The sequence below is a fragment of the Mustela erminea genome, chromosome 2 (genome assembly GCF_009829155.1).
Source record: "Mustela erminea isolate mMusErm1 chromosome 2, mMusErm1.Pri, whole genome shotgun sequence".
In the NCBI taxonomy this organism is placed as follows: Eukaryota; Metazoa; Chordata; class Mammalia; order Carnivora; family Mustelidae; genus Mustela; species Mustela erminea.
Genome location: NC_045615.1, coordinates 4630339 through 4650971, shown reverse-complemented (window position 1 = coordinate 4650971; position 20633 = coordinate 4630339).

Here is a 20633-nt window from a genome sequence, read left to right as displayed (position 1 = left end):
TACACCTTCACACAAACTGCCGAAAATAGGACTGATTTTACCCTCTACCTGGAATGCCCTTCCCTAACGTACTTGTCATCTCTGTAGTCTCCACTGGACAGGAGAAGGTCCTTCTGTCTTTGCTGCATCATACCGTTCTCTGTGGTGGTCTCTTTACTGAACTGTAAGCTATTTGACACACATTTTATTTATTTATTTATTTATTTAAAAAAATTTTATGTATTTATCTGACAGAAAGAGATCACAGGGAGGAAGAGAGGTAGGCAGAGAGAGGAGGGGGGAAGCAGGCTCCCTGCTGAGCAGAGAACCTGACATGGGGCTCCATCCCAGGACCCTGGCATCATGACCTAGCCGACAGCAGTGGCTTAACCCACTGAGCCACCCAGGCGCCCCTTTATTTAATTTATTTTTGACACACATTTATTTTTATTTTCATTCTCATGTACCTACATTTAACCCTACCTAAATATTTGTGAAATCCTGTATTAGTACACTTAGCCCAGTGTAGAATGAAAATAAATAGTAACAAAACTAATAGACTTTTGGAGTAGCTACTGCTAGGGTTGATTCTATGCAGTTTCTCATTTAATCCTCCCAATATCCAAATGATCTTGATATTTTTATCACTGGAATAGAAAGAGGAGGTAAGTGACACCCAGGAACTTAGGTGACAAGTGCCATGTCACAGAGCTTGTGGGTGGCAGGAGTGGCTGGTGAACCCAAATCAAATTATTCCAGGTTGTGTATTCTGCTTAACTGTTGTGTATTCTGCTTGGCTGGCACTGAACAGTGGTGTGTGACTTGTTATAAAACCATATGGCTCTAAACAGTGCAATCATAAAAAACTTAACATCCCTTGCAACAGAAATGTCATCCCAGGAATATAGCCAATGGGAATACGTTTAGAGGGGAAAGAAGCCACATGGTAAATAACAAAAACTCAACCCAGTGAATTTTTAAGATCTAATTGGCTTTATTGAACAACTGATGAATTGGACAGCACCCCATCTAGCAGAGAGAGAGGTCCAAAGGATTACAGAAAGGGAAAGAGTTTTAAAGACAGAACAAAGGGGGTGCCTAGTTGGTTAACCATCCAACTGTTGATTTCAGCTCAGGTCATGATTTCAGGGTTGTGAGACTGAACCCATGTGGGGTTTTTTTGTTACAGACAATATAGAGTCCACAGCAGAAACTCATAGTCAGTCTCTTACCTGGAGCCATCAAAGCTGGTGGCAAAGGTGGATCACAGGTTTAACAGTGGACACACTATTTGCCCTTATTAACTAACACAAATCAGTTTTGTTGGAAAGTTGGCCGCCATGAAGTTACTTTGTTCGTATAGTGCCTATAATTGGAAAGACATGGGATAATAGAAGTTTTTCACCTACCAAAAAAACATGGATAAGACCTTGATATTTTTTATATCTCCCCCTCAATTTGGAGGAGTGAAGGTTAGGGTTATTGGAAGATTTCGTAAAAGACTGGAAGCATGTCAGTTGACTTCATTTCACATCTATAAATCCAAAGCACTGAAAAGCAGGTTCCTAGGTCCTTACCACTCAAAATGGAGGCCGTAAGAAAGCAATAGCAGGATTCTGAGAGCTCATTAGAAATGCAGAATCTCAGGAGGCCTGAGTGGCTCAAGTGGTTAAGCGTCTGCCTTCAGCTCAGGTCATGATCCCAGGATCCTGGGATCAAGTCCACCATTGGCTTTCCTGCTCGGTAGGGAACCTGTCTCTCCTTCACCCGACACTCCCCCTGCTTATGCACGTGCTCTCTCTCTCTCTCTCTGACTAATAAATAAAATCTTAAAAAACAAACAAACAAAGAAATGCAGAATCTCAGGCTCCACCTACTATACTGAATTATAATCTGCTTTACAAGGTTCCTAGTGATTCATACCTATGTTAAAGTTTGAGAAACACTAAACGAGAAGTCCCTAAATTAAAGAATAGGAGTCAAGTAGTACCCAGTATGCTGAGAGAAGAACCAAGGAGTTCTTACCCACTCTTATAGACAAACTCATTTGAAGGGAGCTTTACTCATCTGGGACTAGGCAAACGAAACCAAAACAAATAAAAACAAACACAGCCCCGAAGTTGAATGATTCTGCAATAATTCTGTGCCTTTAAAGAAAGAATATATTTTTGAGAGGCACCTGGGTGGCTCTGTTGGTTAAGGTCTGCCTTCGGCTCAGGTCATGATCCCAGGGTCCTGGGATCAAGTCCTGTACTGGGCTCTCTGCTCAGCCAGGAGTCTTCTTCTCCCTCTCCCTCTGTCCCTCCCCTGCTTGTGCACTCACATGCTCTCTCTCTCTCTCTCTCTCTCTCTCGCAAAAATAAATATATCATTAAAAAAAAAAGAATATGTTTTTGAGAACAACTGATTACTGAAAACAGGACATAGAATAAAGCAAAAGAAAATACATCTCAATGAATTCTAAAAAAAAGTGTTGGCAAATCAAAAAGAATAAAGGAAGTTAGTTATGAATTAAAATCATCAGATTCAGGAGAACAAATCACTTATATATGGCCATGGTGAATGCAAATTTTCACAGTTAAAAGTAAAAACATTCAAAATGGCTAAAAGGTGAAAGTTTGATACACTGAGGATTCGACCTACAGATAATTAGCATACATACTGAAGAATGAAAAGAAAAGCAAATGTAGCAGTAATAATAGAGAGATAATGTAGGAAAGACTCTTGAATTGAATAAAATTACAGTTTGCAGAGAAAAGGATCCATTAAGTAAAAACATTGAAAGAAAGCTTGTATCTCCTTAAAAAAATAAATAAATAAATAAATAACTCAAAAGCACCACTTAACTACGTTTTGAAAATTCCCAGGCCCATTCCCAGACAGTATGATTCAGTAAGTACAATGGAACCAAGAAACCCAGGTTTGTAGCCCAAGCCTAGAGTGATCACTACCATGAGGTAAGCTTGGGAAACTCTAGTAGCAGAGAGAAGGCCAACAAGCAACCAGCAAATGCAGTAGGTCCAAAAAACAAGAAAATAGCAACATAAGCAGATAAGTATGGGAAACAGAAAAAAAAAATGTATTCTCCTTTTCATGGAAGATAGTTAAAATTCTCCTAGTCCTCACACCACTTATTAAAGACATAAATTTCTAGTAGAGTTTTAAAACTTAGAGCTAACCACATATAAAAAGTAAAAATGGACTTAAGTTCTTGGAGAAAACCAAAACTGAATAAGAAACCTTAGCTCGAGTTCAAAGAGCAAAGAGTAAAAACAACTGGGAAAAGAAAGGACCAAACAAGAGTGATGGTAAAACATTTAATCAAGCTCAATACTCTGATTACCCCTTATAGACTGGATAATAAATCAAAGAACAACTCTGTTCGCTTCTAAAATAAGGTGAAGCCTTATTTAATTTAATTTAATTTATTTATTTTAAAGATTTTATTTATTTATTTGACAGAGAGAGAGATTACAAGTAGGCAGAGAGAGAGGGGAAGCAGGCTCCCTGCAGAGCAGAGAGAGAGGGGAAGCAGGCTCCCTGCAGAGCAGAGAGCCTGATACGGAGCTCCGTCCCAGGACCCTGAGATCATGACCTGAGCCAAAGGCAGAGGTTTAACCCACTTAGTCACCCAGGCACCCCGTGAAACCTTATTTTAGAATAAGGTAAAACACCTTCTAAAATAAGGTGAGATAAAATTATAATTAGTAAAATGATAAAATATTTTAGACCAATAATAATTTATGAAATACTAACACAAAATGCTATGTATACATAACACGTTTACACAATATACAAATGATGTATACACAACATCAGCTAATAGATGTGGGAGTCTGGAGCAGAAACTTTAAATGGAAAAAAAGAAGACTATTTATAAATAAGGAAATGACAACCACCCAGAAAATGAAGTACAGGTCTTTCGGAAAGACCAATAGATTAAACTTTTATAATCTATCTTAAAGAGATTGAAAAATATCTACAAAGTTATAAATAAAAAAGTATATATAACTAATGAAACAAAAGGAATTTATAATAGTCTAATATGTAGAACTCTCTTACAATAAATTTTATTTCCTTTAAAATCTTGAAAGAAGAAATGTCCAGTTGTCTCAGATAATTTTATGACTTCAACTGGCTTAGGAAAAAATGAAAGATATGAATTGACCATGGATATGGCACAAATGGAATTTAAAAAATATATCTGAAAAGTGCGATAGTCCCAACTAATAATTCTAAGTCCATTTTTACATGTACTCCCAAGAAGATTGAATATCCATAAAAAAAATTATGTCAGTTATAAGAAAAAGATGAAAAGTTTCCAATTCATTTAACTAAATTTGCATATTCATAGACCCTATATCTTTTAATAATAAGGAGGGTGGGAAGGACTGCTAGAGAGACAGAGACTTATTTAATAATAGAGATCCATAAATTCTAAATTAATGCTATAGTAACAGGCTTTAGCACTATTAAAACGCCAAGGATATAATATGACCATTACCAAAATATAGAAAAAGAAAAAGAAGAAAGGAAGAAAGAAAGGAAAGGGGAAGAAATAACCATGAGAAGAAAGTATGTTTTTCTTAGTAATCAGAAAATGCAGATTAAGGTTTTTTGCTGTTGGGGTATCTGGGTAGCTCAGAGGGTTGAGTCTCTGCCTTCTGCTCAGGTTATGGTATCAGGGTCCTAGGATTGGGCCCCATATTGGGTTCTCTACTCAGTAGGCAGCTTACTTTCTCCTTTCTATCTGCCTGCCTCTTTGCCTGCTTGTGACCTTTGTCTGTCAAATAAGTAAATAGAATCTTAAAAAAAATTTTTTTTTAAAAGTAAAGTTTTTTGCTACCATGACTAAGATCATAATCATTAGTCATCAATCATCAATCATTATTGCTAATGCAGTATGTGGGGAAATAAATATCTATTTATAACCAAAAATTCTAGTAAATTTTCCTAAAGTTTATGAAAGTTCTCTTGGCTAATTCTAATCAAGAATTTTACTCATAGGAAATCATCTGAGATGTTCACAAAGACTTATGTGCAGGAGTGTTCATTATATTTTTATTTATGATGGTAAAAATTGGAAACAATTTAATATCCAATGATTAAAGTTCGTTTAAATATATGATAGTATATCGATAATATGGAATTTTGAGATCCTGCCTAAGGATTTGGTAAAATGATCTTGGTAACCATGAAAAGAAATAACAGTATATAATAAGATATCAGTGTTTTTAAATATATACATTTAAAAATATTGTGCCAGGATAGCTTACCCAATATTAAAAGAGAAGAACAAAGTTGGACGACTGATACTACCTGACTTCAAGACTTATGATAAACCTGCACTAATCAAGACAGCGTGATATTGGCAAAAGAATAAACAAATAGATCAATAGAGCAAAATAGAGAGCCCAGAAATAGATACACATAAATATACTCAACCTATCTTTGACAAAGGAGCATAGGCAGGACAAAGAATATTCTGCAAATGGTAGCAGAACAACTGTACATTCATCTATAAAAGAAAGAATCTAGACACAAAACTTACACTCTTTACAAAAATTTACTCCAAATAAGTGTCAGGGAAGGGATGTGATAGCCATTCTGTAAGGTACATGGAGAAGTGCTTAAAGACACATGTAATAAAGATGGCTATAAAAGTTCAAGAACAATTAACTTAAAATGGAGCACAAACCTAACTGTAAAATGTGAAACTACAAAACTCTTGAATATAACACAGAAGAAAACCTAGATGACTTCGGGCATGTGGTGATTTTTTAGGTACAACACAAAAGAAACAACCCATATAAGAAATCATTAATAAACTGGACTTCGTTAAAATTAAAAACTCCCACTATGGCAAAAACAAAGTCCGAATAATAAGAAAAGTCAGAGTCTAGGAAGAAACGCGTGCAAGAAACACATCTGATAGAGGACTCTTACCAAAAATTTATAGAGAACTCTTTAAATAAGAAAGCAGTTTAACAATTTTAAAAATTGGCCAAAGATTTCTAAAGACACCTCACAAAAGAAGATATACTGATGGAAAATGAACATATGAGAAGATGTTCCATGTCATATCTTATTAAGGAAATGCAGATTAAGAGAAAAAATGGGATACCACTACACATCTATTAGAATAGCCAAAATCTGGAATGCTGATAACACCAAATGCCGGTGAGGATGTGGAGCAACAGGAACTCTTACTCATTGCTGGTGGGAATGCAACATGGTACAGCCATTCTATAAAACAGTCTGGTTGTTGCTTGCAAAACTAAACATACTCTCACCATATGATCCAGCAATCACACTTCTTGGTATTTACCCAAGATTTGAAACTTATGTCCACATAAAACCTACACACAGATGTTTATAGCAGCTTTATTCACAACTGCCAAAACTTCGTGGCAACCAAGATGTTCTTCAGTAGGTAAATGGATAAGTGAACAATCCAGACAATGGAATATTATTCAGTACTAAAAAGAAATTAGGTATCAAGGGTGAAAAGATGTGGAGTAACCTTAGATGCATCTTACTAAGTGAAACAAGCCAGTCTGTAAAGGCTACATCGGTGTGATGCTAACTCTATGGCATTCAGGACTTCTGAATCTACTATGTAGATGTAAAAAGATCTGTGTTGTCGGGGTGGGGTGGAGGATATATCTGTGACAAATAATAGTCTATTGTATTAACAGTATTTATAATTTTGAATTGGAGATTTAAAGCATTTTGTCTTTCCTTACACAGCTTTGAATTTTCCCCAATTTGTACAAAGATCAGCTCATGATTAGGGGGGAAAAATGACACTTTAGGTCAAAATAAATACTATGTAAAGTAAGTTTGAGGCCATCTGAGTTTTGGAACTCTCCCTAGGGATCTAAAAATATCCGATTACAGACACTATTTTAAGAAAGAATGTGATTCCGTTATTTTGTAGCTGTCTGAATTGTGCTGCTTGTTTCTTACCAAGTCATTTCAAGTCACGTGCTCGTGCCCCCATAACTCAGAGGAGGCTGATCAGAGGATTTGTTCTATGGTCAATAAGGCTTGGCAGTGAGGGGCTGTATGCTTTCATTTTCAAAGAAGTCAGCATCTTTCCTTAACTAATTGTTTCTGGTAAAGCTCAAAATTTACTGTTGCTATTTTAACTGTTCTGAGAAAACCATTAGAACGTTTTAGCTAGAGTGTGTCTATGAATATTCATAGAGAGTCTGCTTCTGTATTAGAAACCACACCCACATCTCTGCAGTATCTGCAGCATGGATAAGAGCTCTCATCGGGCCACATGAAAACTTGACACCAGGCTGCCTGCCGAATCGAATGCACATAAGGTCTGCTTGGCTGGTGTGACTTTGTATTTTATAGAAAAGCCTTTCTGCTTTCTTTACCTTTTTGTACCATGGAAGCATTTTTAAGCTTCTCTTATCTGTCTTGCAGGTTTTGCCTCATCACAAAACCGTCAAAAAATTAAACTTGTCATTTTCTAAAATCAGAGATTGATATGTAGCTTTAAAAAGAGTGCATATACTATTCTTGTATTATTTTGGGATGTACAATGAAGCAACATTTTGCATATATACATAATAATGAATGTGGAAAGGTGGTTAAATATATAGACACATATAATGGTTCAAGCTAAGCATCCCAATAAGGTTATCATTTTGAATTTGAATTTGAGATATGAATATAGGGGACATATATAAATGAGTTACTATATAGGTAAATATTAGCACTTTGCCTAAGATCACATAGCCAGCTATGTAAAATATATTTCATTCATATGCATCATTTATATACTTCTAAACTATGTGACACAAAGGTCACCTGGAAACTTCCTATCTCTGCAGGAAACAGGGAGCCCTCCACACATTTCTTTTTCTTGTCAGTTCTAATTGTCTAGTCTCCTATGGCGTCCTCTATCTTGTACATTATCTTTTAATTGCACTAAGTAGGCAAAGTGGAAATCAATAGATCTTTGAGAACTGACTACCCCCTCTCCCCCCACTCTCCCCGCTCCTGCCCTCTATGCCACTGAATCCACAGGCAAAAAGATATCAGTGAACTGTGGACTTACTGAAGTTTTCATAGAAGCTGAGCATGGAAGTTCAAATCTCTTTATGGCAAATTTCTCTCCTAATGTTCCTACCTGGGTGTCTCTGATCTTGCTAAGCATCTAGCCTTTCTTTTTTGTTCTCTTTCTCCCCATTTTTTTCTTTCCTTTTCTTTTTTTTTTTTTAAAGATTTTATTTATTTATTGGACAGAGAGAGATCACAAGTAGGCAGAGAGGCACTCAGAGAGAGAGGGGAAAGCAGGCTCCCCACTGAGCAGAGAGCCCGATGCGGGGCTCGATCTCAGGACCCCGAGATCATGACCTGAGCTAAAGGCAGAGGCTTAACACACTGAGCCACCCAGGCGGCCCTCCCCCTATTTTTTTCTCTAAAGAATTTCAGTTCTTCTCCTTTCAATTTGCCGAGTAATTCAGTAAATCTGCATATCCCAAGTTTGCTTGTCCAAACCTATCAATGTGTTCTCAACATAAGGCTTTTCTCATTAACATAATGCACATAAGAATAGTTGGGTTTATATATAATATAAACCTTGTTTTTTTATTGGACACAGAATACTTTTTCTTAAATATTAGTATATCCAGAGTTACATTTTTGATTGCCCCCTACAATGCTCTTCCTATATACCCTTTCCTTCACCAGTGTTTAACGACCATTTCTGCCACAGTGGTCTGTAAATTCTTGTCTCAGCTTCTCCCTCCTCTGCTGCAGACCCACACAGATCTGCATACTGGATATCTAGATATGAGAGCTCTCAAGCACCTGAAGTTCAATATAGTCAAATCAAACCTTACTATATCCCAGAAAACTCCTGCTATTTCTTTTTGTGCTCCTTATATTTGTTAATTCCACCGCTGTCTTCATCAACACCAGAGCCAGGAATCTAGAAGTCATTATTAAGTACTACCTTTTCCTTGTGATGAACACGGCGTTCCTAATGGAACTCTGCCTCCTCTAAAAGCTGTCGTTTCCTGTCCAGACTCATTAGCCCACCCTGAAACCTTCATCATTTTTTTTTTTTCTCAACTCTGGAGACAACCAAATTAATTGACTCGCATTTGGTCTGTCCCAATTCCAATCCACACTCTTCTACCTGTGCCAGAGAGAATTCTCTAAACTACACATCTGATGCTCATTCCACCCCCTCAAAGGTCAAGTCCAAGTACATGGAAGATTAAATATTAAAGCACAATGTCCTTCACAATCTGGCTCTAGGTGACTAGAGTCTCCTGTATTTCCATTCCCTTCCAGACTGCCAGGGTTGTGCTATGTTTCTCAGGGAACCGTAATATTTGATGTTTTATTTCTGTAACTTGTTTAAGTGTTGTTGCTTTTGCCTTGAAAGACCTTCCCTTATCTTTTTTTTTTTTAACTTGTAAATCCTTACTTTTCCTTCAAGACCAAATAAATAAATAAATAAATAAATAAATGCCTCTGAGAAGCCCTACTTAACTCCTGCTCTTTTCTCTCTTACTTAGCATGAATTCCATCTCTACCCCTGTGTTCCATAGTACATTCTCCCATCCAAGTACTAACCAGGCCCGACCCTGCTTAGCTTCCGAGATCAGACGAGATCGGGCGCATTCAGGGTGGTATGGCCGTAGACCCATAGTACATTCTCTATCACTTTATGAAAGCATTTGTTGTTTTACATTGTAATTATTAACTTAACACCTTGGTCTCCCATTAGAATAGAAACTCCCAAATCATGATGGAATCATATTCAAATTGATTTCCTCCGTATTTAGCACAGTGCCTACAGCAAGGTCAGTGGATGCATATTGTCACATTAAATAATGGGTGATTCTTACTGAACTATTGATATTTATAGACAAAGGGAATTCACATGGGTTCTTAAGGTGATCCTTTATATGACAAAAACTCTCCCCTTGACCATATTTTAGCCAGGCTCCTCTGAAAGTCCCCTTCTCTCCTCCCTCCCCACCCCAGTAGAACTTATCCTTGGCCTTGTCCTTGGCCTGCCTACTTCAGCTTTAGCAAGAATCCTGCTAAGTTGGTTTAGCAATAATCTCCTTACTCTTGATATTTGATCACCCACAGTATCTGATCAAATTCCTTATCCCCCATGTTTGATGTATAAGCCCTTGGCCTGCCTTCAACAGGAATCCTGCTAAGTCATTTAGCAAGAGTCTCCTTACCCTTTATGTCTCCTCTTAGCACTTTGTCATTGCCTGACCTGCTCACTCTTCTCTTGGGCTGAAGTCCCTCCCTGTCTTTTTTGTATTCAGAGTTGAGTCTGATCTCTCTCCCCTATCGTCATAGTCTGGACATCTATTGCAATAATCTTCTTTCTCTTTAACATATGTCATGTGGACTCCTCTACCGTCTGCACATAAATGAAGATTTCTGAGAGGTATGCTGATCCTTCCAGACCGTGTTTTTCTACATAACTGAGTTTAACTAAATACATTCTTCTTAGCCTACAGGATGGTTAACTTATGTCCAGAGAATAACTAACTCATATGTCCGAATTTGTCCATATTTAGGATCATAGATAACATTTTTAATTATCTCATCAGCACATACATGTATTCACACTTAAACATGTGAAGGACTGGTTTTATAAAGAATGCTGAAGGGGGGCACCTGGGCAGCTCAGTGGGTTAAAGCCTCTGCCTTTGGCTCAGGTCATGATCCCAGGGTCCTGGGATTGAACCCCACATAGGGCTCTCTGCTCAGCAGGAAGCCTGCTTCCCTTCCTCTCTCTCTCTGCCTGTCTCTCTGCCTACTTGTGATCTCTGTCTGTCAAATAAATAAGTAAAATCTTAAAAAAAAAAAAGAGAGAGAGAGACTGCTGAAGAGTAAGTACGTCTAAATGATTTTTGACCACTGAAATTCTCTAATTGAGATAAATATGCTAAAGAAAGAAAATCACCCATATCCAAGTAATGTAAGCATTCATTGTATGCTGCTTTCTCTTATTTCCATAACCAACATGATGTCCTTAAGCAGCTGCATACTTATTGTAATGATTTTTTTTTAAAGATTTTATTTATTTATTTGACAGAGAGATAGCAAGAAAGGGAACACAAGCAGGGGGAATGGAAAAGGGAGAAAGAGGTTTCCCGCAGAGCAGTGAACCTGATGCGGGGTTCAATCCAGGACCCTGGGATCATGACCCGAGCCAAAGGCAAATGCTTAACCACTGAGCTACCCAGGCACCCCTGTAATGATTTTGACACTGACTGAATGTCAGAAGTCTCTTCTGGGAACATATAAATTACAATATTTTTCAAATCAATCTTAACCTTTCATAATTATACTTTGGTTTTCTTTAAATATTAAAATACTTCATGCCTACATCAAATGAGATATTAAAACAGCACCTTTCATAGATATTTGGTTAAATATTTTTTAACACCTATGGCTAGATGCTGAGAATACAGGAGAAAAATTCAGACCAGGTTCTTATCCTCGTGAAGTTTATTTTGTAGTGCAAGAGAATGACAGACAATAAATAAGAAAATATAAAGTCTACCAGATAATGATAAGAAATGTAGAGAAAAATACAACAATTAAAAGAGACACAGTTTGTATAGAAGATGCTATTTTATATGGAGTAGTCTGAGAAGGCTTCTCAAAAGGTAATCATAGGGGGAAAATCTGAAAAAAGACACACACACTGAGAGACAGTGAGAGAGATGGACAGACAGAAAGAGAAAGAAAGACAGAAAGAGAAGGAGAGAGAAAGGATTAGTTGGAGGGGAATCCCATACAGAAAAAACCCCCAGTGCAAAGGTGAGGTGGGAAGGTTGAATGAATTAAAACAGTAGAAGGAAGCAATAGTAAGAGAAGAGGCAGGTAGACAGGTGGTGGTGAGTCCAGCAGATTGTAAAGTCTCTAGCTTTTATTTTCATGGGACCACTGGAGGGATCGGAGCAGAATGACATAGCTGACTTACTATTTTAAAAGAATCCTTCATATTGTGTGTGGACAATACACTGTATGAGCAAAGGTCTGAGCAGGGAGAGTAGTTAAGAGTTTCTTGTTATTAGGGGCGCCTGGGTGGCTCAGTGGGTTAAGCAGCTGCCTTCGTTCAGCTGAGGTCATGATCTCAGGGTCCTGGGATCGAGTCCTGCATTGGGCTCTCTGCTCAGCAGGGAGACTGCTTTCTCCTCTGCCTCTCTGCCTACTTGTGATCTCTCTGTGTCAAATAAATAAATAAAATCTTAAAAAAAAAAAAAGAGTTTCTTGTTATGATTTGGGGGAAGATGACAGAAAATTCAACTGGAGCTGTAGCAAAAAAAGCAATACAAGGGGGCTGAGGTGTTGACATATTTTGATGGTAGGCCTAGAGGGTTTGTTGGTAGATTCATGACTGAGTGGACAGAGAAAAAAGGAAACAAGGACGACTCTTTGGTATTTTGTCTGAGCAACACAAAGAATGAGATTACCATTAACTAAGATGGCAGCAGAGTTGATTCTGAAAGGTGGGAGCTGGGTTGTAAAGCTACCAAGAGTTGTGCCTTTAAGTACACTACCTAAGTGCACCTTTTTCTTTCCAAGATAGCGGAGGACTGAAAGCTGTAGGTGTGTCTATGGAGTGGTTTGTATGCCTGGATGGTTTGACCTGGTAACATAAAGTGGGTTGTTTTCATCAAAGCCTAGTGGCTTTGGAGAGGGAAATTACATCTCCCAATGTCAAGATGACCTATCTATATTTCACAAAGATAAGAACAATATTCTAATTAATTAAACCTCATGGCAGTTTGGCTTGTATAGAACTTGTGCCCAAAGAAAGCCTGTGTCTTTCTCCCAAGCATTAAATCACAAACTGCTTTCTTAGCCTCTGAGATTCTTCAGCATATGCAAGTACCACATCTAGCCAATGTGCTTCCTGTGCTTGCTTATAAAGAGTGCTAACATGGCCTCAAAAAGAAGAAACTTGTCAATGTTGTCTTTCTTAAAATAATAGGCAACTTTGGAGGTTGAGGTACACATTGGCATTGCATGTGCAGTATCTCATCAGATGTCATTGCTCACAAAAATTCTATGAAATAGGCTGGACTGCCACAATTATCATGGCTGGATAAGAAATCCAAAGTTTAAAAAAAAAAAAAAAGAAAGAAAGAAGAAGAGGAAGAAACTGAATTCTGGAAGTAGTAAGTGGCAGCACAAAGTTGCAAAGGTGATTACGCCAGAGCCAGGATGAAGAACTCTCCAAACTTCAAGTGCAATATTCTTTACACCATAGCACACAGACATAGCCAATGATCATTTAACTCTGTATTTATTAATCTCTTTATGTAGGTTTTCTTTTGGAACCAGCAGCAACTCCTGCAGTCTACTTTATATATGAGTGTTCCTGGGAAATAAGTCAGAGGAGGCTATTGGCAAGTTGAGGAGGGACCTGCTTTTATTGAGTGATCATAAAATATCTTACATAAGCAACTGGAGACTATCCAGTTCTTTCTGGTTGCAGAGAAACTTGTCCTCCAACTCCTGGAAACAGGAATTTTAGATTCAGCCAATGAAGCTCAAGCAAATGGCATTACCTCATCAGAAGAGTATTTCATTGGCTCTTCACTTTCCAAGTAGCTTTAGAATGTTTCCAATACTTTAACCCTTGTGTTTATAAATCCGACATAATGCAGTGTTGCAGCTAACTCTTATACTAAAGATATTCTATGATTATAAAATATGGTTAAATTGAAGAAGCAAATGCCTCTTATTTCCATTCAAAAATGTATAACTATACTAATGGTCAATTTGATTTAAAAAGAAATTGTAATTTTGCTTTTGCTGAATCATAATATCTCTATTTGCATGCTAGCAAAATATCAGTCCTTGAAAAATAAAAAAAAGAGCAAAGAGAACCATAAATCGAGACTCTGCTGTATGTGGTGTGGATTCTGAAGTAGCCAATATTTTCCATGGACCTCCTCACCCATTCATCTTTGTCAATTTGGGAGTTAGTGTCGGATTTAAGTGCTGGAGAGGGGAGTCAAAATATAAGTATGTGGAAGAAAATGATGAGCACAGCTAAGGGATTGGAACACAGCATTAAAGGGATTGAGGGATAGAGGATTCGTATAGTTTTCTATGAGCACATGCTCTTCTTCTTACAGGAATACCTTCCTAATTTCATGGATCCTTTAGGCAAAAATAAAATCTCATTTCTTCTATTTAAAGCAATTCTAGTAAATCTGAGCCCTCACATTTGTTCTTCTGTCCTATTCCATGACAGTTCTGTACTAGGATGTAGTATATTGTTATCTAATATTTATTTATGTTGTCTATTATATTGTAAATTCTATGAAGTCAAGATTTAGGAGTTATTGTGTTTTGCCAATCCTTCAGATCCTGGCACAATATATATCTGAAGATTGATTAATATGGTGGTGATTTGAGTTAGATCTCGAGAGTAAGAATCCAAAAAGGACTACACATCTTAATAGTTAACAGAATGAGGACATTTCACTCTAGAAAAGAAGACCTGGATCTTCTTCTTCTCCTTCCCCTTCCATTTTCCTCCCTTTCACCCTCCTCCCTCTCCCCCTCCTCCCCCTTCTCCTCCTCCCCTGTCTCTCCTTCCTCCTCCCCCTCCTCCTCCTCCTTCTTCTGTTCACAGACCTATTTGCTCAGTCTTAAGGTTGCCAAAGGTGTAATGAGCTTAGAAAAGATCCAGATTTGACACCCAGCTCCATCACTTTCTGTATTGTAATTTTGGATAAGCTATTTAAATGCCATGGGCTTCAGCTCCTTATCTGTAAAACTGGGAGAAATGGAGCCTAGTTCACAAAATGGTTGCAGGGATTAAAGGAAGGTGCATAGAGCCACCTACTTTGCCATCTTCTTTACCATCTCTCCTTTACTTTGGGTGATATTTATTCTTTCTGGATGTTGAGAAAGTAAATTTTGTACTTAACAGGAGCTTTCTGGGATCACTTCCTACTTTACTTATTCCTGCTTAGCTATGAGATATTGAAGGTCTTAACTTGTGGCTTAATTTCCTTCTAAGTCTCTAGTCAATCCCTATTAAGACAGAAAGAAGTACATTGGTGTCATCTGACTTGAGAATTAATGGATTTTGAATGACATTTGTTTTCACTGATGTGCTTCAACTCTGATGACCCTTGAGCATCTGAATGTCATGAGGGGTAGAGCTTTCAGCTTTACCTCCGAAATGTAGACCTCTCTGTTCCATAGGCTGTGTCTTGTCTTCCTGCTCAACTCCTCAGCTTCATTATGAGGTGAGGGTCTTGACCTCAGGTGTAGGTCACTTTATAATGATCTAGACATTGGTGTTGACACCTGCCTTTCCTTTAGACTGAGCTGTGCTATCTTCTCAGACTATGAGAACTATGTCATAAGTCCCACGCTTGACCTAGATTCTGTGTTATCACTAGTCAGAACCATTTGTCATGATCTTCTTGGGCATTACATTTGATTCCTGAACAACCAGGAGCAAATACACTCTTCAAGATCAGTTAATTCATTCACTTTTCATTCTTCCATCCATTCTTCGATCTTTTTCCTGAGAACATTAACTCTATTTCACCCTTGCCTAAGTGCTAGGATGTAGAGTTAATGTACCAGCATCAGTTCCACTGATTTTGATCTGACCAAGTCTCAACTTTACTGCATGCTGCACTTACCCCAACATGACTCATAGCCGAGTCTGAATTATCCTTAAATGCTACCTTATTCTGTTTATAGGAACAGATATTCAAATGGGAAATGAAGAAAATGTTGTTAACATATCTAAATGCATATTGAATAATTTGGAAATTTCCTGAAATCTTATTTACCACAAAGCCATGCCAATGGTCTTTTCTAAGTAGAGCCACTTATATTATAACCAAAGAGTTAAAAAAAAATATTAAGCTAGAACAGAGAAAACTTTAGAAGTATAGTCAGGTAGTATATTGCACTTGCCCAGTGAGAGGCAGACCAGGGACCAAAACAAAGTTAATGTAGGACTCTATCTTCTCTACACAATTGTTCTAGCTTTAATAGATGGCTAATTTGTTATAGTCTTAATAAAGTTAATGGAAGTGATCAAAATCTTTCCAAGTACTTCTTGCTTTTATTTTAAAAATCAATATCCCACTTTCCATCAAATTACAATACAGCATGAAGCCAATATGTAGACTTTCCTGAGGCTGTCAGGGTGTCTATTTAAAATGACCTAATGCAAGGACAATTACCCTAAAGTCTTGGTGACTCTCCAGTGCTAGACCCACTGGCTGCCAGCCTGTGTTCCCTGAGCCAGCTCTAACAAGAACTGGGGCCATAAATGGCAGTTGCTCCCCTCTGGTCTGACTTGAGATCGAGTCATATGCTCCAGTCCACATTTCAGTGGTCCCATGAAGTCTCCTTTTCTGCCAGGTTAACCTTGGATCTTGTAAGTGGAAGTGAGTCCCCACCACAGACAGAATTTCAGTCTGGCTTATAGGATCCCAACTTGATTTCCATTTTAGAGATTTTTCTGCCTGGTTCTTCTTTTTTCTTATATCCTACCAAATCTCCATGATTAAGATCCTATTGTTCTGTATAGGTTGTCCATTCTTTTTGCAACAAATATTTATTGAACAACTGCAATGTGTCCCTAGGTGCTGGATCAGAACAGGAACAGGGTGAGATCCCCCTTCCTTCATGGAGTTTACAGTTGATTGAGGTGATAGATATTTAATACGACATTACTACAAGTGTAGTGAGTATTATTAGAAGGATAACTCCTGTCACCTCTACGGGCTCGATCTTGAATTTGCCCCAAAGAGGAAATTTCCTAGAATTAGTAACAATAGTTTACTTGATGGCCAAGAACTGTGCAATCAGGATTTCCTTCCTCTTTGATTTCCCCACACTTTGTCCTCCCTTCCTGAATCTGTTCCTCAGCACTGACCACTCTGAAACTCTTCATTGAGGCCCATTTCCCTATTTTGCTGTGCTTGGAACTGCCTGGCAATGTCTTTGGCTGACCTCTGTAGCAAAGTCAGTTTTTCGAGCAGGGCTCTGGCTTGTGTGCCTCACGCTGTCACTGTGTTTTAGTCTCCCTCAGTCCATGTGGCAAAAGCCCCAGGATCCTGCACATAACAGCTCATTAGGCTACAAAGATCTCTGCAAATATATTTTCATGCAACCTTTGACTTGGAACTGATTTTCTCTGTGGCTAAACCATGTGGATGCCTTCCTAAGATACAATGCAATGTTTCTTTAAAAAATCTAATTCACCTGAAACTCCCTGCTCTATGACAACCTTCCTGAATGGGGTATGCACTATTTTCTCATGACTGAAATGAAAATAGTGTTGATTCGAGGTACAGGTTGGTGAGAGATAATGAATGGGAAAATGCTTCTGACTGCAATGCATCATGCACATGTGTCAAATATTTTTACAGTTGCTCTCTAAGAGGTGCCCTTTTGAGATTAGAGAAATATGACCATCAAGAGGGGCATGCTTATGTTCAAGGGAGTAAAATCCATTCTTCCTTAACTGTTGATGTTTTCTTCCATGAAATGAAGGGATTGAGCTGGCTGCCTTTTGAACATTAACATGGATGATACTATTGTGCTTTGTAGGTGCTTATGTATTTCCGTAAGATCAAATAATAGACAAATCTACTATCAATAGCTATCAATATTTATTACACAAAGAGCAAATACAAGGAAGCAAATTGAGTGCTTGGGACATCCAGTGATTTCACATCTGATCTAGACCACTGAGGGAATTTTCTAATTTGGAAGAGAAGTAGCATATATGGAAAGGTGTAACTTTCAGCACACAGTTCAATATTATGTAAGTAATACTAGAGACAGAGATACAGGCATCCCATTAGGGAATAATTAAGTCATGGAACTAAACGTCAAGCATAAAGAATATAGTCAACAATATTGTAATAATGATGTAATGGACAGATGGAAGCTACCCTTGTGGTGAGCACAGCATAAGGTATAAACTTGTCAAATCACTAAGCTGTACACATAAAACTAATGTAAAATTGCATGTCCACTGTGCTCAAATTAAAAAAAGAAATAAATAAGTGATACTAGAAGTGCAGAATGGGTACAAACTTTTATTGAGAGTCAATGTTTTTGTATCACTTAATCCTCTTAATAAATGTGCAGGATTTATTTTGGTATCCCTGTTTTGCAAATGAAAGGTATGGCCCTGAGATGACTTCCATCATTGATAACAAACCACACTCAAGTCAATTTTATAACAGATACAGTATTTTTCCACTAAGTCACAGATCTTGGTAGTTCACAAACTAAGAAGAGTTCCTTACCACATAATCTGCTACCCAGATGTGGAGGTTTTGAGAGTGAAAGCAGTACTGTCAATAATTATGCCGGAACCACAGACATAATACATCAAAGACTCGGGCAAACCTAGATGTGTGATCACCCTTGCCATGTTTTATTTAAATATTTACTAGAAAAGAAAAGGATGGAGGCTTAAGTTAGAGCTGACAAGTGTCTCAATCAACAGTTTGGTGAAGAGCCCTCTCTCTGCTCTCCCACTGTCTGCAGCTCTGTTCTCAGACCTCCAGTCTTGGGTCTCCTTATTTAGATTCATGGTCTTGATAGCTTCCAATGCTGCTTCTTGCATAGGCCCAGAAGTGCTTTGTTGGAAATTTGCAGTGAGTTAATACTGTGGTGATGAACTCTTGGGACTCACAGGATGGGTCCCCAAGTGAACTTTTGAGCTTACAGAGTTACCACCATACCTAGAGATAGCTGCCTTATACCCGTTACCTCAAATGCAGGGGTGTTCAGGAGTCACCAAGCAGCCCAGGTTTGTATCTTCACTTCCCCTCTCAAGTGTGATATCTGGCAAGTTCCTTAACTTATCTGTGCCTGAGTTTTCTCATCAGTAAAAATGGGGATGATTGTGGTGCCCACGGGATAGAGCATTGCTTCCAAAAGCATTAGCTACTTCTGGTATTAGTATCAGATAATTAGAATTATTATTTTTTTCTACCAAGTACAGGATGGGATAAATAGCTCAATAAGCATGAGTTCTGGACACTTGACAAAGAGAGTTATTGGTGGTAGAGTAGAAGAGTTGATGTTACAAGTCTTGGGTTCAGGTGCTGGCTTCTCTGTGGAATGCTTTTGGGAAGTCAGGTTACTTCTCTGAGTCTCAGTTCCTCATCTGCATTAAAAACTGGAGAAATGCTGATATCACACAGTGATGGCCACCTCACAGGGGCATTATAAACATCAAAGTCAAGCATTTTAGATTCTGAAAAGTACTACATTAAAACGAATGATTGTAAGTTGTAATTCTAACATGCTTTATTATAAATGATTTAATAATTACTCTCAGTAAAATGTGTATGGCACTTGGCAATATTCAGATATTTTTAAGCACAACAACACTGACAGCTCATGTATCGCCTATAATGTAACAGGTGAATCATTCATAAGATTGGATTAAGATCTTTAAAAAAACCAGTAACTATCAGTTTTTAGTGAGGTAAACTGTATCTATCTGAAATTTGCTTATGAGACAAAAGAGTTGTCAGGAGAGCAATTGGACACAATCTGCGATCATATCAGGCCTTCGAAGTGAACAGACTGCACCCTCTCAAATACATGCTCCATATTCCAAAATGAAATATATCATACCTTCAGAAATACAGGCATGAAAGCATTACCAGGATTAGGGCTAGCTTTGCTTAGAAAAGGTTTGTGGTGCATTGCAGAGAAATACGAGCAGCAATGCTGAATTTAGTTATAGAAGTCAGCTTTGGCTCCCATTTGCAACTTCCGTCAAGCAGCCGAAGAAACCAAGAAAAGCAGAGTTCAGCAGTTGGTCAGAAAGAACCCCCAGGACCATTTTTTTTCAGGGAGAAGTGACATATCAGGTGAGAGAGAAAGGCCTCGATGCTACTTCAAGTTACTATAAAAATCAGATTAAGTGCAGAAGTTCCCAAGTGAAAAACCTGCTAAAGCAAACAATCAAAAAATGTAATTTTGTGTAAAATCGGTACTGTAAAAGGACATACAGAGATTAATATCCACTGCCCTTAAAAGACATGTGAGCGTTTCAATCATCATTCCCGGGGCTTGTGTGGGCTCTGCTTCTTTGATGCCCTAACGCCATTATCCTGCTCATTATTCCCAGCAGGCAGGACAGTACCATTTTCCAGTTGGAGAAATGGATTGGGTAGCTGCCCCAAGCTCTCCACTGGCCATTTTCAGGCTTGTTCTTTCCCACTGGTAAACCCCACTATCATTCAAGTATGTCAAGCAGAGAAATTTTATAAGATGCTTTTAAACTTAAGTGGTTGAAAGGGCTCATGGTTGCCTAGCAACAGAGCTCCCTGGAGTACACAGTGTGACACACTGAAGAGGTCTCTAGAGAAGAGAGGAAACCTTCCTTCTAGCTGTAGCTTTCTCACCATATTAAGTGGGAAAAGCATTTCAGCACTGGGGAGAGCTCCCCCATAAAATGATGTGCTTGAACTAGATGATAAGTGGAATTCTATTCGCCATTTTGTCTGTGATTGGATGAGCCATCACGGTATTATTGTCTTAGCCTCTAAAACATGCCTCTTGGGTTTAGATCCTGATTTTATCATCGATTAGAGCATCTTTGGTTATTCTCAATC